This window comes from Podarcis cretensis (genome assembly GCF_951804945.1).
Source record: "Podarcis cretensis genome assembly, chromosome: 16".
Taxonomy (NCBI): Eukaryota; Metazoa; Chordata; class Lepidosauria; order Squamata; family Lacertidae; genus Podarcis; species Podarcis cretensis.
In genome coordinates, this window is record NC_137186.1 from 27,312,096 (window position 1) to 27,328,087 (window position 15,992).

At 46.4% G+C, this 15,992-nt stretch overlaps 1 protein-coding gene across 4 annotated transcripts in view; it reads right to left on the minus strand.

Moving 5' to 3' along the window:
• AIFM3 (AIF family member 3) overlaps positions 1 to 9,978 on the minus strand; it is a 72,975-nt gene extending 62,997 nt beyond the window's left edge. Inside the window, exon 1 of one of the 4 annotated variants that reach the window (XM_079956703.1) lies at positions 9,603 to 9,978. The gene's annotated coding sequence lies outside the window, so the exon portion shown is untranslated. The remainder of the gene's footprint in view (positions 1 to 9,602) is intronic. The other 3 variants (XM_079956704.1, XM_079956705.1, XM_079956706.1) reach the window with 3 other exon arrangements.
• Positions 9,979 to 15,992: the final 6,014 nt, after the last annotated feature.

Here is a 15,992-nt window from a genome sequence, read left to right on the forward strand (position 1 = left end):
AGCGATATGACGCTGGGGCAGATGTGCACACAACCATGCTGATGGGCGATGCAGCTGAAAACATCTGGAGGGCACCAGGTTGAGGAAGACTGGCCCAGTGGCTTTCAAACCATCCTAATGAAGGAACCTTGCAGTCCCTTGGAAGTTCATCAGGAGTTCCTGGATAGGAAGAGGAAGAAGGCTGGGCAGACTCCCCCAAAACACAGCTTTCCCTTTTAACCCTTAGAGCCCGTGGTCCTGTTCCTGTTCGTCTTCTTCTTCCTCACCTGCCCACTCCAAGTGTGTGAGCAGTCAGAGGTGCAAAGAGAAGGACCTTCTGTCTTCACTCCCTCTGGGAGGTGGCACCACCTAAGCCCATAGGCAGCAGTGAGCAAAAAGCTGCAGCAAGGAGATGACCTCATTGAGGGAGGGGACCCATTGAGCCCATTGGCCTCCCAAACCAGGAATTGTACTAGTAAATGGAACCCCCATGTTCAGAAGCAGATGCCTCTGTATACATTGGTGATGGATGAGTAGAAAGACAGCGAAATGGTTTGTGTTTGTTGATTCAGAATTTCTAGCTAGTCCTGATCATGTATGAGCATCACTCAGAGCTGATTCAGACAGAATCACTCCTCAATTGATGTTAACTGCATGGTACCTTGGATCTCAAACGCCTTGGATCCCAAACAAATCAGCTCCCGAACGATCAAAACCCGGAAGTGAGTGTTCCAGTTTTCAAACGATTTTCGGAAGCATGGCTTCCTGCAGCCAATCAGAAGCCGTGCTTTGGTTTCCGAACATTTTGGAAGTCAGACGGACTTCCAGAATGGATTCTGTTCGACTTCCAAGGTACGACTGCATTAGAGATGTTGGAGAGCCATCTGTCAAAATTTGCCCTTCTCCGGATTTTGCAAGAAAGACGCATCAATTTGTGAAAAGTTCTTGCAAAAATGTGTATGTTAGACCAATTTCCATATAAAAATGCATATTACTAGGAGAAACCTGCCGGTGAATTTTTATGTGGCACTTTAGATGGGCAAAATAAGAGACGGAGATAAAGTGGAATTGACAGATTCCCCTCTTCTTCATCCCTAATTGCATCTCAAGCGGTTGGGATGTCTGCCTTGCAGGCTCCAGAGTGCCATGGGACAGCTGGCAGAGGAGGTGAGGAGGCCGCTGGAGGACAGATATTGCCTGCACACTCAGCTCCTCCTGGCCTGCTGTTTCAGCAAATTGCAGCCTCCAGATTAGATCTGGTCAGCACAGCAGCAAGTGCTGTCAGGATAACTCTTTATCTCCTTTCCCAAGTTAGAAACAATCTCCCCGAATTAAACATTAAACAAGAGATGCAATTGAGATGTCCAAGGTGCATCAATAAAATGCACTTCTCCAGTACTCTGAACGGAAACAGGTGAGCCAGGTGAGCAGGTGACATGGAGAAGAAAGCAAGAAGACTTGATAAGGGGGGACACACACACACACACACACACACACAGTGTGAGGCAGCCTTCCCCAGCCAGGTCCCTGCCAACCCCTCCAAATGTTTTTGACTACAACTCCCATAAGACAGCAGGGATGGGTGATGCTGGGGCTGATGGGAGTTGTAGTCCACAACAGATTTGCAAAGGCTGGTTTGGAGATAACTTTATCCTGAAGGAGCGTCTCCACCCCCATCGTTCTGCCCGGACACTGAGGTCCAGTGCCGAGGGCCTTCTGGCAGTTCCCTCGCTGCGAGAAGCCAAGTTACAGGGAACCAGGCAGGGGGGCTTCTCAGTTGTGGCACCCGCCCTGTGGAATGCCCTTCCACCAGATGTCAAAGAGAAGAACAACTACCAGACTTTTAGAAGACATCTGAAAGCAGCCCTGTTTAGGGAAGCTTTTAATGTTTAATAGGTTATTGTATTTTAATATTCTGTTGGAAGCCGCCTAGAGTGGCTGGGGAAACCCAGCCTGATGGGTGGAGTATAAATAATATTATGTTGTTGTTGTTGTTGTTGTTGTTGTTGTTGTTGTTGTTGTTATCCACTGTATAAACACGGGGATTCAGGGATCACCCGACAAAACTGATGAACGCTTCATTCAGAACAAGTTATAGGAATCTCTTCCACTCAAGATGTAGTGCTAGCCATCAGATTTTTTAAGATGCTTAAATAAACTCAGTGAGAAGGATGGGTCGTTCATGATAGCCAAGTCAAACCCCCATGTTCAACAGCAGTATATCTCTCATTGCCATAGGAGGGGTGTGGCTCTCAAACTTTGCTTGCGCTACAAAAAACAGGTGAGGACTTTCTGCTAGTGCCGCCGCCAGGGGCTGCCCGGTTGGTACTGAACCACAACAAGGACTTTTCAGTGGTGGTTCTCCAGTTGCAGAAAACTCTCCCCATTAGCTTTCAGAAGGAATTTGAAAACATTCCCGTCCACCCAGGCATTGGGTGGCTGAAGAAGACTGTTCCTGGCAATGTGCTGATCAGTGGGTGGAAGAACAGTTTTAACTGTAATGGCTTTTAGAATGTTTTTAATAGAAGCTGCTTTTAGATGTTTTTAACTGCAAGCCCTTTTAGAATGTTTTAAATCTGTTTCGGAATGTTTCTGCTTTCTTTTCTAAACTGCGTATCTGTTTGCTGCCCTGGGCTCCTTGGGGAGGAAGGGCCAGATATGTTCAATAAATAAATAAATATGCATTTCCAAGAGGGATCGCATTGTCCAAGGACTAGCCATCAGGGCAATTCTTATGACCCGAAATATTTGATTTTTCATGCTATATATATATATATATTTTTAATTATCCTAAGGATGTTTTTAAAGGGGGGGGAACCATTTTGAATATTGCAGGGTGGATATTTTGATAGAAGGCTCAGAGTAAAATAGTCTCCCAGCATCCTATCAAAGAACTGCAGGGTCGGAAGGAACCCATGGAGTCATCTAGTCCAACCCTCTGTAATACAGGAATCATAGCTAAAGGGCTTTTCATAAGTGCAGAGTGTTATGGTGCACTTATCTGAGGAGCCATGAAATCCAAGACTGTGCAAGTCACAGGCTAGCAGCCAAAGCTAAACAGGCACCATCTGCCCAGAAGGTCCAAGGTCAAGGCCTCTCTGTTTGGTTCAAACATCAGCTGTTCTAAGCGACACCATTAAGGGTATCAAGAAATCTTGCCTCTTTGTCGTGACTGGAACACATTTTTAGCCAGTCTATGTGAAGATATGGACATGGGTGGCGCTGTGGGTTAAACCACAGAGCCTAGGACTTGCCAATCAGAAGGTTGGTGGTTCGAATCCCCACGATGGGGTGACCTCCCGTTGCTAGGTCCCTGCTCCTGCCAACCTAGCAGTTCAAAAGCACGTCAAAGTCAAGTAGATAAATAGGTACCGCTCCGGCGGGAAGGTAAATGGCGTTTCCGTGCACTGCTCTGGTTCGCCAGAAGTGGCTCAGTCATGCTGGCCACATGACCCGGAAGCTGTACGCTGGCTCCCTCGGCCAATAAAGTGAGATGAGCGCCGCAACCCCAGAGTCGGCCATGACTGGACCTAATGGTCAGGGGTCCCTTTACCTTATGTGAAGATAGTTGAAGTCAGTGGCATAGAGTGGGGGGATGGGGGACGGACACAGGGGCGATTGCCCTGGGCATAAAATTGTTCGGAGGCACAAAATTTCAACACCCAGTGCTGCCTCAACACAGCCATGTGCTTCTGTCACTGGGCTCCTTTGAAAACGGCTTCTCCATGAGAACCAGGAAAAGATGGCAAAAATGTTTAAAACAGGCTCCAATAAGCATTGGGAATGTAAGGGAAAAGAGGGTACATTCTTTCATATGTGGTGGAATTTTAAATTGATAAAAAAGTATTGGGAAATGATTTATAATGAACTGAAAAAAATGTTTAAGATAACCTTTGTAAAAAGTCCAGAAGACTTTCTGCTCGGCATTTCAGGTCAAGATTTACGAAAAGAGGAGAAAAGGCTTTTCATGTACGCTACAACTGTGGCTAGAATATTGCTAGCACAAAGATGGGAAAGTGTTGAAATACCAACCAAAGAAGAATGGCAAGGGAAATTGATGGAATACGCTGAAATGGCAAAACTAACGGAAAGACTTCGAGACAAGGACAGTAGAGACTTTAGGAAAGACTGGGAACCATTCATGTTATTTTTACAGAATCAGTGTAAAGAAATGGACTCACTTGCAGGGTTTGATTAAAGACTTGCAATTAATAAAATAAATGTAGGAAATAGAATGAGGATGTTAAAATGATAAGAGAAGAAGAATAATTATGTTGAAAGAGTTCAAGAATAAGAAATAACCAATAAGCAGGGAAAGATAATATGCCAAAAAATCAGAAGAGGTAGCTAAGGGAAGTCGTGGAGGGGAGGGGGAAATTGGGGAATGATATTTTTGTTATATGCTGTGATATTTTGATGTTCAAAAAACTGTAAAATCTCAATAAAAATTATTACAAAAAAGAGAGCCAGGAAACAACCTCTCCAGACAACGGAACGACTCTTTTTTTCTTATCTCTGTGGCTACGATCTCCTGGGTGACATGGAAGCTATTAGGCGGCGGGTTACACATGCATATTCCATCCGTTTCCTCCCTCTCACGCTCCCCACCCCCCTCCATGAAGCCCTGGGCACTGGCAACCCACGCTACGCCACTGGTTGAAGTCACCCATTGCTATAACACCTCCTTCTCTTTTGGGTGCTTCCTTGGTTTCCGTCTTCGTCTCAAGATCTCCCTGAGTGTTTTGATCGGGGGGGGGGAGTCAACGATAGCACATCCTCAGCACTAAATTACTATTGGGGCCTAGTATCACCACCCACGACGATCCTTTGTAGGGGTACACCCCTTTGGGGATTTCAAACTTGATGGGCTCAGTGTTGTCTTTGATGTACAGAGAGACACCACCTTCAGGACAGCCTTCTCTGCCCTTCTTATAGAGTTTATCTCCAGAGATAACTGGGTACTTTCTGTCCCACCAGTTTTCTGTTACCTATCAATGCCATCTGCTAAGACCAAGCGCTCCAGTTCAGCCATCTTTCCTCAGAGGCTCTTAGCATTGGTGCATAAACACTTGTATACAGTCTCTCAGTGCCTTTGGCCTTGTGGTGCTATGACCTCTCTTACACTGTCCTGAGGCAGCCCCACCAGGAAGAAAAGAAGCTGCCTCATTCTCTTCCATTCTCTTGAACTGTCGGATGCTACTAGCAACAATAGCTGTGCTCTGCCCGCACAGTTGGTGGCAGCAACGATTCTGAATACCGATTGCCGGCAACCACAAGAGCAGAGAATTCTCTTATTATTGGGTCCTGCTTGCAAGTTTCCTTCTGGGGCATCTGGGCAGCCACTGTGTGAAGAGGACACGGGCTTGGACAGTCCAGTGGCCGGATCAAGCAGGCTCTTTCTGTCTTCTTAGGTTCTGTTTACCAGCTGCTGCTGCTGCTGCTGCTGCTGCCTCACTCTCCATTTCCATTCAGGAAACAAAATCCCATCATTAAAGAAGCACATGCTGCCTTAGTCAGGCCACACCTGTGTCCAATTCTGGGCACCACAATTTAGGAAGGATGTTGACAAGCTGGAACGAGTGCAGAGGAGGGCGGCCAAGTTGATCAAGGGTCTGGAAGCCAAGCCTTATGAGGAACAGTGGAGGGAGTTGGGTATGTTTAGCCTGGTAAAGAGGAGACTGAGATATCTCAAGGGCTGTCATGTGGAACAGGGACCAACTATAGGGGGCCCTAGCGGCCCAAGCACCCACAAAAATTTTGTTGCGGGTGCTCAGCACCCACACCACAGGGCCCCCCACCTTGCTGGAAGTCACATCCAAGGCCTCATGAGACCTCAGAGATGCTGCCTGAGGCCTTGCGAAAACCTCATAACCTGACTTCCGGTGGCACCAGAAGTCAGGTTCTGAGGCTGTGGGGTGCATGATGTTGTGACCCATAACCTGGGGCCCACATCAGCACCCCTGACATGGAAGACAGAACAAGCTTGTTTTCTCCTGCTCTGGAGGGTAGTTACTCGGACCAATGGCTTCAGGTTACAAGAAAGGAGATTCTGACTAAACATCAGGAAAAACTTTCTGACAGAGCTGTTCGACAGTGGAACGGTCTCCCTTGGGAGTTTGTCCAGGCATAGGCAAACTCCGGCCCTCCAGATGTTTGGGGCTACAATTCCCATCATCCCTGACCACTGGTCCTGTTAGCTAGGGATGATGGGAATTGTATGCTGTATGCCTGTTGTAGACTTTCCTTCATTGGAGGTTTTCAAGCAGAGGTTGGATGGCCATCTGGGGTTGGACTAGATGACCCTTGGGGTCCCTGCCAACTCTACAATTCTATGATTCTACATCAGGTGCCCATTTCACATGGAGCATCCTTTCCCAAACATTGGATTTCTGTCAGAGAGGTTTTGAATTTATTTTTTTTCTTAACCTGAGGTACCACTTTAGCTCATGGGGCCTCCTGCCACTGCTGCACGATTTCTGTTCTCATCCTGAAGCAAAGTTCTTAACCTGAGGTACTATTTCTGAGTTAGTGGAGTGTCCTGAAGCATCTGTAACCCAAGGTACCACTGTATTTTTAAAAACATTTTTGACGCCTTATTAGATCCCTCATCCTTCTTACCTTGACTTTGGCTTTACACGTTGTCATTTTAACGCTACTTTTCTCAATTAAGAGAAAACAAATCCTGCTTGCCTTCGTGACACCCTAACGGTGCACCTGGAGAGAATATGTCATGTGTTGAAAGAAGCTGAATAATTAAAGGCTCCTCCTGTGAGCTCCAAAGCATTTGCAGACCCCAGAGGTTGTGACTAGCAAGGAGGAGTCCTCCTGCATGAGTCACTGGCCTGCGGAGACCAACTCCTTTCCGCGGGCATCCTCCAGAGGTGGCCAGTCCTTCGGGGCCTCTAAGCCATCTCTTTCCACACAGGGACTCAGAAGCATTCGCTGCCCTCAGGGAGGCTGCCTGATGCAGCTCAGCACAAGTTGCTGCTATTTTGAGTGGTGGCAGAGGCAATGTGGACCCTCTGAAGTCTTGTGTGGGACTGACCACCACAATTATAGCACATGGTTATTATTTAAATTCCTTTTTGCCCCTCTCAAATCCTTTACTATTTTATTCACATAATATACATTCTTTATAGCAAACAACTCCAAAATAAGCAGACAACTCCAAAATCAAATCATATGTAACAAAACCATAAGTCTCATGTTTTCATTTACACCGATCTCCTCTCCGATACTTTTACTTGATATTACTTGATCAAGTATCAAAGTATCAAATATCATCAAGAAATATCAAGATTATAATTTCAATTCCTATAGCACCCTTCATCCAACGATCACAGGGCAGTTTACAATATAAAAACACAAACGTACACATAGGAACCTTTGCCCCCTTCCCAATAAAATATTTTAGGGGGCTGGGCTCCCCCAAAGTTGATGGGCATTGCCATTTAAATGGTGTGTGTATGTGCACTGCATCATGTGATCGATTATGTGAGGCAGGGCTTACCTGCCCACCAAATATTTGATTCAAGTTGGCACCCGTGCGCATGCATAATAAACAAAAACAATAATCTACACACACAGTTTAAAAGGTCATAGATTGTTTAATTAGCCTGTTTCAGAAAGTGTGACTTAGGAAAGCTCATATTTCAGTGCAAATTAAACTTTCAGTTTTATATACATTGCAAAATGCAATAATAATTAAAAACTTTACCTCCAAAAAGCAAACTAAATCTAGTTTCACCCCCCATCACTAGCCAGAACACCATTTGCACATTAAAGCATCAGGCTTATCCTCTGGTAATGGAAGCATATTTGAGGTTGAAGCAAGCAAAGGGGAGTTATTTGTGGAGTGGTGGGATTCCCATCAAACAAATCCATGAGTCCTTTCAATACTCAGCCAGAATCTACAGACACACACACTGCCCTCCTTAAAGTCTGGCACACCCAGAGGCATCATTGAGTCAAGGAAAGATGCAGAAGAATGCTCAGCATCTTTCTAAAATCAGGTCATGTATTTTGGGCTGATGCATAGATGTTTAAGAATGCAAGACTTTGCAATTCCGTGGGGTGGGCTGTTAAATTACTGTATTATTATTATTATTATTATTATTAACAGTAATAAGAATACAGTGGTACCTCAGGTTACATACGCTTCAGGTTACAGACTCCGCTAACCCAGAAATAGTGCTTCAGGTTAAGAACTTTGCTTCAGGTTGAGAACAGAAATCGTGCTCCGGCAGCAGGAGGCCCCATTAGCTAAAGTGGTGCTTCAGGTTAAGAACAGTTTCAGGTTAAGTACGGACCTCCGGAACGAATTAAGTACTTAACCCGAGGTACCACTGTAATAATTTATGGTGGTGGAGGCGGGCAGGAGAAAAAGAAGACTTTTTAATTCACTTTTCCCTTCCTGACCTTTTTTTCTGGGGAAAGGCTTTACAGAGCACCTGCTTGGCATGCAGAAGGTCCCAGGTCCCATCCCCAATGGCATCTCCAGGGCAGGGTCCCTTGCCTGAAACCCTAGAGAGCCACTGCCAGACAGAGTAAACAGTACTGAACTAGATGGACCAATGGTCTGCCTCTGTATAAGGCAGCTTCCTATTTAATTCAGCTCTTTAAAAAAACAAAAAACATAAGGACTAGAATCTTGATTTGTTTTTAAGGAAAGGGCTGTAGCTCCTTGGTAGAGCATCTGCCTTGCGAGCAGAAGGAACCAGGTTCTATCCCTAGTAGCATCCCCAGGTAGGGATGCCTGAAACCCTGGAGAGTTGCTGCCAGTTAGTGCAGACTACATTGAGCTGGAAGGATCACCGCTCTCTGACTCAGTACAAAGCAGGTTCCTATGCATCTGTGCATTACGGGAAGGGCTGTAGCTCAACGGAAGTGTATCTGCTTTGCATGCAAAATGTCTCTGGTTCAAGCCCCGGCAGCATCTCCAGGTAATGACCCCCCCCCCCGAAACCCTGGAGAGCTGCTGCCAGTCAGTGTAGACAATACTGAGCTAGATAGACCAGCGCTCTGAGTCCGTACAAGACAGCTTTCCTGTGTTCCTACTTCGTGACACACACCAAGGATGATTTACGCAGGAGCGGTGTCCATCATGAACCGCAAGCGAGAGAGAGAGAGAGCGTTTCAAGGGATCCTGTTTATTACCCGGCTGGAAGCGGACGGGTCAGAGTCCCTGCCGGTCAGTCACAGGGAAAGCAGAGAGCAGGAGGAGTAAAAGAAAAAGGGGAAAGTGGCGGGGGGTGGGAGAAGCAATTAAAATGTTGTCCTTGTTGCAGCGCAGCTGTTTGCAGCACAGGGGAGGTTTTGAGCCCAAACAACGGGAGGGGGGACCACTGCAGCTTTTTGGGAGTGCACACAGAGAGAGGCTGGATTATTCCTGTCCCCAGCAGCTGAAGATTTCAATCAAGGCATCTCTCATCATATGCACCACAGAAGCTATGTTTTAGCTGAGATTTCCAAAAAGAAATGAATCATTTTCTTAGATTCCACCTCCCCGCGCTCCCCATACACACACCAAGAATCCGGGGTGCGAAGGAAAAGCCTCTGGGTTGCATCCTTCCCACCTACCCGCTTAATTCCTGCTTCCTCCAGCTGGGAGGGTTTCGCCTTACCTGGGCAGGGAGAGCAGTGAAGCGCGCAAGGAACTGGGCATCAGCCTTGGCATCAGCTGCAGGATGGAGGCAGAGGCTGTGAAAGAGGCTGCTTTCGCTCCTGCCTGGACTTCTGGGTCTTTGCAGAGAGGGAGGCCGGGTTTCCTCTGTCTCCCCCCCCCCCCAGCCCTGCAGTATTGAACCAAATGGGCCAAGGAGATGCCAACTTGGCCGGAGTCCCGCAAGGCTTTCTTCCGGCGCCAGCAGCTGCTGCTCATCTGCAGCCCCCAAAAACTTTAGGCTGGGGAAAGACGGAGGGAGACTCCGGGTCCTGCATGAAACTTCCAAGGCACCTGCAGACAGAGAGAGAAAGGGAGAGAGAGAGGCTGTTGACAGCTCAGAGCCCCCCTGGCGGTGGCTGAGAAGACAGCCCTAGGCTCCAGGGTCAGAAGCGGACCCAGGAGTGCTCTCTGTGACTTAACCGCTTCACCGCTGCAGCGGGACTGCCAGGGAGCGAGAGAGCATCCCTTGGTGCTTGGCAAGGAGGATCAGATCGTAAGAGGAACACAGGACACAGAGAGAGAGGGAGACAAGAGGTTACATAAGGCCACAGGAAGCTGCCTGAGTCACAACCCTGGTCCATTGGGCTCAAAATAGTCTGTGCTGACTGGTCCGGTGATTTCGGGAGTCTCCTGGAGACCGGGGCAGTTTTACTAGGAAACTAATGAATCTAATGAATGCCGATCAGAAGGTCGGCGGTTCGAATCCCTGCAACGGGGTGAGCTCCCGTTGCTCGGTCCCAGCTCCTGCCAACCTAGCAGTTCGAAAGCACGTCAAAGTACAAGTAGATAAATAGGTACCGCTCCCGTGGGAAGGTAAACGGCATTTCCGTGCGCTGCTCTGGTTCGCCAGAAGCGGCTTAGTCATGCTGGCCACATGACCCGGAAGCTGTACGCCAGCTCCCTCAGCCAGTAAAGCGAGATGAGCGCCGCAACCCCAGTCGGTCACGACTGGACCTAATGGTCAGGGGTCCCTTTACCTTTAATGAATCTTAATCTTCAGGGCCCCGATCCCAGAGGACCCCCAGAAGCAACTTAAGTCCACATGGCTTAAAATTTTTGGGTCTAGTCAGTGCTTTTTTTCTGGGGGGGCGGGACGCAGGGGGATGCATACCCCTAAACATTTTGTGAATCTAAGTTGAGCCTCATCCAAGAGCATTATTTCAATTTGAGTAGAAAAATGAGAGTACACCTAAACATTTTCTTTTTTATATAGAAAAAAAGCACTGGGTCTAGTAGACTCAACTGGAGTCGCACAACTCATATTGATTAATTTTGTTGTTGTATACCGTATATTTCAGCAATCCCAAAATCTGCAAGTCAGTAGCACACAAGGGTGCCAACTTGAATAAAACATTGGGGGGGGGGGTGCTCAGGTAAGCTCCGCCCCACATGATCAATCACAAGACACGACACACCATTTGATGGAAATGCCCATCAAATTGGGGGGGCCCGGGGCCCTCAAATATTTTATGGGGGGAGGAAGGGACCCTAGGAGTTGCTTCATATGGTAGCACAGATGTTGCAAAGGTGGGGTGATCTGTCGTGGAAGAACCCCACTGAAGAATATAACAGCAGCTAACCAGATGTTGTTGCTGGTTGCTAAGGGGGCCCCCATGACGGTTTTAGCTTCAGGGGCCCCAAAAATGTAGGTCCCCCGCAGTCTGGAAATGGCAGGGATCGAACCTGAGACCTTCTCCATGCAGAGTAGGCAGTCTGTTATAGAACAGTTGTCCTTTTCGTAAAGATAAACCAAGACTCTAGTCCTCATGGTTCTGAACTTCGGAACTCTCTTCCACAGGAGGCAGTGATGGCCACCAATCTAGATGGCTTTTAAAGAGGATTGGAGAAATTCATTGAGAAGAAGGCTATTAATCCCTACTAGCTAAGATGGCCAGGCTCTGCCTCCACCGTCAGAGGCAGCAATGCTTCTGAATACCAGTTGCTGGGAACTGCAGGAGAATAGAATTTATTATTTATACCCCGCCCATCTGGCTGGGTTTCCCCAGCCACTCTGGGCGGCTTCCAACAGAGTATTAAAATACAGTGGTCTGTTAAACATTAAAAGCTTCCCTAAACAGGGCTGCCTTCAGATGTCTTCTAAAAGTCTGGTAGTTGTTCTTCTCTTTGACATCTAGTGGGAAGGCGTTTCACAGGGCAGGTGCCACTACCGAGAAGGCCTTCTGCCTGGTTCCCTGTAACTTGGCTTCTCACAGTGAGGGAACAGTGAGACCCTCAGCGCTGGACTTCAGTGTCTGGGCAGAACGATGGGGGTGGAGATGCTCCTTCAGGTACACTGGACTGAGGCCATTTAGGGCTTTCAATGTCAGCACCAACACTTTGAATTGTGCTTGGAAACACACTGGGAGCCAATGTAGGCCTTTCAAGACCAGTATTATGTGGTCTCGGAGGCCGCTCCCAGTCACTAGAGGGCAGAATGGTCTTGTGCTCGAATCCTGCTTGCCAGTTTCCCACAAGCATCTGGTTGGCCACTGTGAGAACAGGATGCTGGACTAGTTGGCCCATTGGCCTGATCCAGCAGGCTCTTCCTATGTTCTTATAAAGTGCTGATTTAAATAGGAACCTATCCCAGGCTGAATCAGACCACTGATTCTTTGAACTGAAGTGTTGTCTGTGCTGCTACAGCCCTTCCCCTAATATAAATTAAGATTCCAGTCCTTATGGTTATAACAAAAAAAACCCCAGAGCTGAATTAAATGGGTAGCTGCCTTATACTGAGTCTGATTACTGGTCCATCTAGCTTAGCACTGTCTACACTGACTGACAGCAGCCCTCCAGGATTTTGGAGAGGGATCCTCCCTCTCCCATCCCTACATCGAGATGCTGCTTGGGGTTGAATCTGAGACCTTCTGCATGCAAAGCAGCTGTTCTGTCACTTAGCTACAGCTTCTTCCTCAGGCTTAGAGCACCCCTAAAATAGAGCCAATCCTTTAGCCCAAAAATGGAAAACGAGTGAGGTCCCAAAGAAGAATGGCAACTTAAGTTGACCGAACATGCACAACTTGCAGACATAACATATAGAATAGGAGAACAAGAACACACTTTTAAAGATTGGAAAATGTTTATTGAATATGCAGAAAATAATTGTGTACAGCTGAAAACGCTGGCAGCATTAAGATAAATTCAACAGTGTAAATAAGTTTTGATGAATGAAATAATGGAATATTGATTGGTATAGTTTTTGTAGAATATGCAGGGATTTAAGATATGTAAAATGAACCTAGGACTTCTGGGTTAGCGCCTCCGGCAATGGCGGAATTCCTCTGATCGGGAGGAACTTGCTCCGTGGAATTCAGGGTCTGGCCGCCACGGCGAAGGCGGAGACCCACTAAAAATCGCAGGCGGGAGAAGCCTGTGAACGTGGGATTCGGCTGGCACCTTTTGCGCCTCCCCTACTCACAGGGAGACCCGGTTTCGGGGATCCGGAGCGACATGGGGTGAGCGGCGCAGTGCTTCGAATTGACTGCTTCTTTCACAGAGTGAAGCCGCATTGCTGTTGCCGGAGAGCGCTGACTTTTTCCTGTGGACAATTTGATTCTAAACAACTACCCGCGAGTAGAACGGAAAATTGGATTTTTAAACGTCTTAATTTGGCACCAAAATGGGGAGGTTTCAAACAGGAAGTCCGCCTTCCCCTTTTGTAAATAGATTGAAGCAAAGAATTTGCAAGCTAAAGTCTTGGAAAGTCCTATGTAAAGGATTAAACTTCCATCGGCTAAAATCATTAAACCCCCCTTGGAGGCAGGAGAAGAGGGGGGAAATTTTGGATCGCGTAAGCCTGCAGGAGAGAGTGAAGAAAGTTGGATCACCACCGCTCTGAACCTGGAAATGGACTGCTAGTAAGACTGACGTTTTTGGGAAAGTTCCTTGACTGTGACAGTTAGTTAAATAAGAGAAATAAATTGCTTTCATTGTCTCCTTCTGCGTTTAAAAAGGAGTAAAAGTAGCTGAAAATTGAAACTAATTGAACTGTGCTTAAAAGGATTGATACAAACAGAAATTGTTTCCCTCTAGAGGGAGCCTTTGAAATTGTTACAAGAGTTCGGCTGGTGGAATCTCCAGCTGCAAGAGAAAACCGTGAGATTGACCTTGGATTGCTTGAGAATGTCGACAGAAGAAGCCTTAGTGATTGCACTATGCAAGATAATGAGTCATTGGAACAGCTCCACAAGAAGACGGATGTGATGAATATTAAAATTGATATTTTGGGACAAAAGTGACTAATTTGGGACAAAAAGTGAACATCTACACAGAAACTATTCAGGAACCGATACAGGAATCTACTTTGACATGCCAAATGGTGGAGAAAGCGAGGGAGAAAGTTGTGGTTGTTGAACCTAAAGTAATACAAGTGGAGCGGGAGAGAGCTCCAGCCTTACAGAGGCAATTTGATGATTACAAGTTGTTGCCCTCTATGATTGAATTCAGAGAAAGTCAGATTGGAACACTGCTTGGACTGGAGAAGGAAAGTTGGATAGATCACCTCATGCAGGGATTTACTGACCTTTGGGATCTGGACCTGGGTCAGGAGGAAATTGGAGTTGTGGGGACCTGCAGATTTGGAGGGACTTTGAAACATGTCCTGAAATATCTTTTGGATTTTAGTTTTAACCACGGAGATGTGGATGACATGTTGAGAAGGAATAAAAATATTGTTAGGTTGGAGCTCCCCCGAGACATACTCTTCAGCACCAAAGAAAGGAAATTAAGAACAAGATCAGCAGAAGACAAAGTAAAGTGTATGTATAAATACGAAGAAGATTTGCAGAAGGGACCTGGAAAAGAGTTAAGAGCCTTGGACAGAAGATCACCAGGTTGATGGACTATATGGAATTGACGGAAATGACTGGCAGAATCCGAGACCAGGGAGAAGAGACGGTGGAAGAAGATTGGAAAAAGTTTAAAGTTTATTTATAGAAATAGGGTAAAATTAATGAGTGTTAGAAAAATGTTGGAATGAAATTATATGGCCTTAGTAGAAGTGTTATAAGGAGTTAAGCATAAATAAGTATTATAGTCATGGGACACAGGTGGCGCTGTGGGTTAAAGCCTCAGCGCCTAGGACTTGCCGATCGAAAGGTCAGCGGTTCGAACCCCTGCGGCGGGGTGCGCTCCCGCTGCTCGGTCCCAGCGCCTGCCAACCTAGCAGTTCGAAAGCACCTCCAGGTGCAAGTAGATAAATAGGGACCGCTTACCAGCGGGAAGGTAAACGGCGTTTCCGTGTGCGGCTCTGGCTCGCCAGAGCAGCGATGTCATGCTGGCCACGTGACCCGGAAGTGTCTCCGGACAGCGCTGGCCCCTGGCCTCTTAAGTGAGATGGGCGCACAACCCCAGAGTCTGTCAAGACTGGCCCGTACGGGCAGGGGTACCTTTACCTTTACCTTTTAAGTATTATAGTATTAATGGAAATAAGGTTAAAATAAGTTAAGATATTTATATGACAGAAAATAGTGAAAGATGGAAAGGATTTGCTGAAACAATTAATAGAAGTGGAATACAAAAAGGGAGGTGAGAGGAAGTCGATGAAACAAGGGAATGAAAGATAAGGCATTGAAATGGTATGATGTATGTTTTTAAATTGTTTTTGTTTTGTTTTGTTTAGTTTAATACGTTAGTGTTGTGTGGTGTATTGTTTATATATTGTATTGTATTGTTTTTTCTTTCTTTTGTTTTCTTCTTTTTTCTCCTTTTCTTTTTCTTCTTGTTTGTAAGGTTTAAAAGTAATAAATATTATTTTTTTAAAAAAAAAGATATGTAAAATGAACCATGGAGAGAGAAGAAGGGAAGTCATGGATATGTTAAGGATGTAAAATGAGTATTTGAAATTGTAAAACAGAAAATTTGATTTAAAATTATATATATATATATATATATATATATATACACACATATACGCAGTTTGACCAAACTGCAGGAGGCAGTGGAAGACAGGAGTGCCTGGCGTGCTCTGGTCCATGGGGTCATGAAGAGTCGGACACGACTAAACAACTAAACAACAACATACATATATATAAAACAGAGCCAGTCCCCAAAGCTGCGCTCTGATCCCTTGCTGATTTGCCTTCGACGTACCCCAAAATGCCCTCTGGGTTGCCTCCAGTTAGTGCACCTGGGCTCCCCAAAGTGGGGAAGCTGTACGCCGGCTCCCTCGGCCAATAAAGCGAGATGAGCGCCGCAACCCCAGAGTCGTCCGCAACTGGACCTGATGGTCAGGGGTCCCTTTACCTTTACCTAGAACCATGCACGCCACCTCGACCTCCTCAGAGAGAAAAGGTGGGGGCTGCGAATGCATTAAATAAACAAATTTAAACTCCCCTCCAGATGTTGTCAA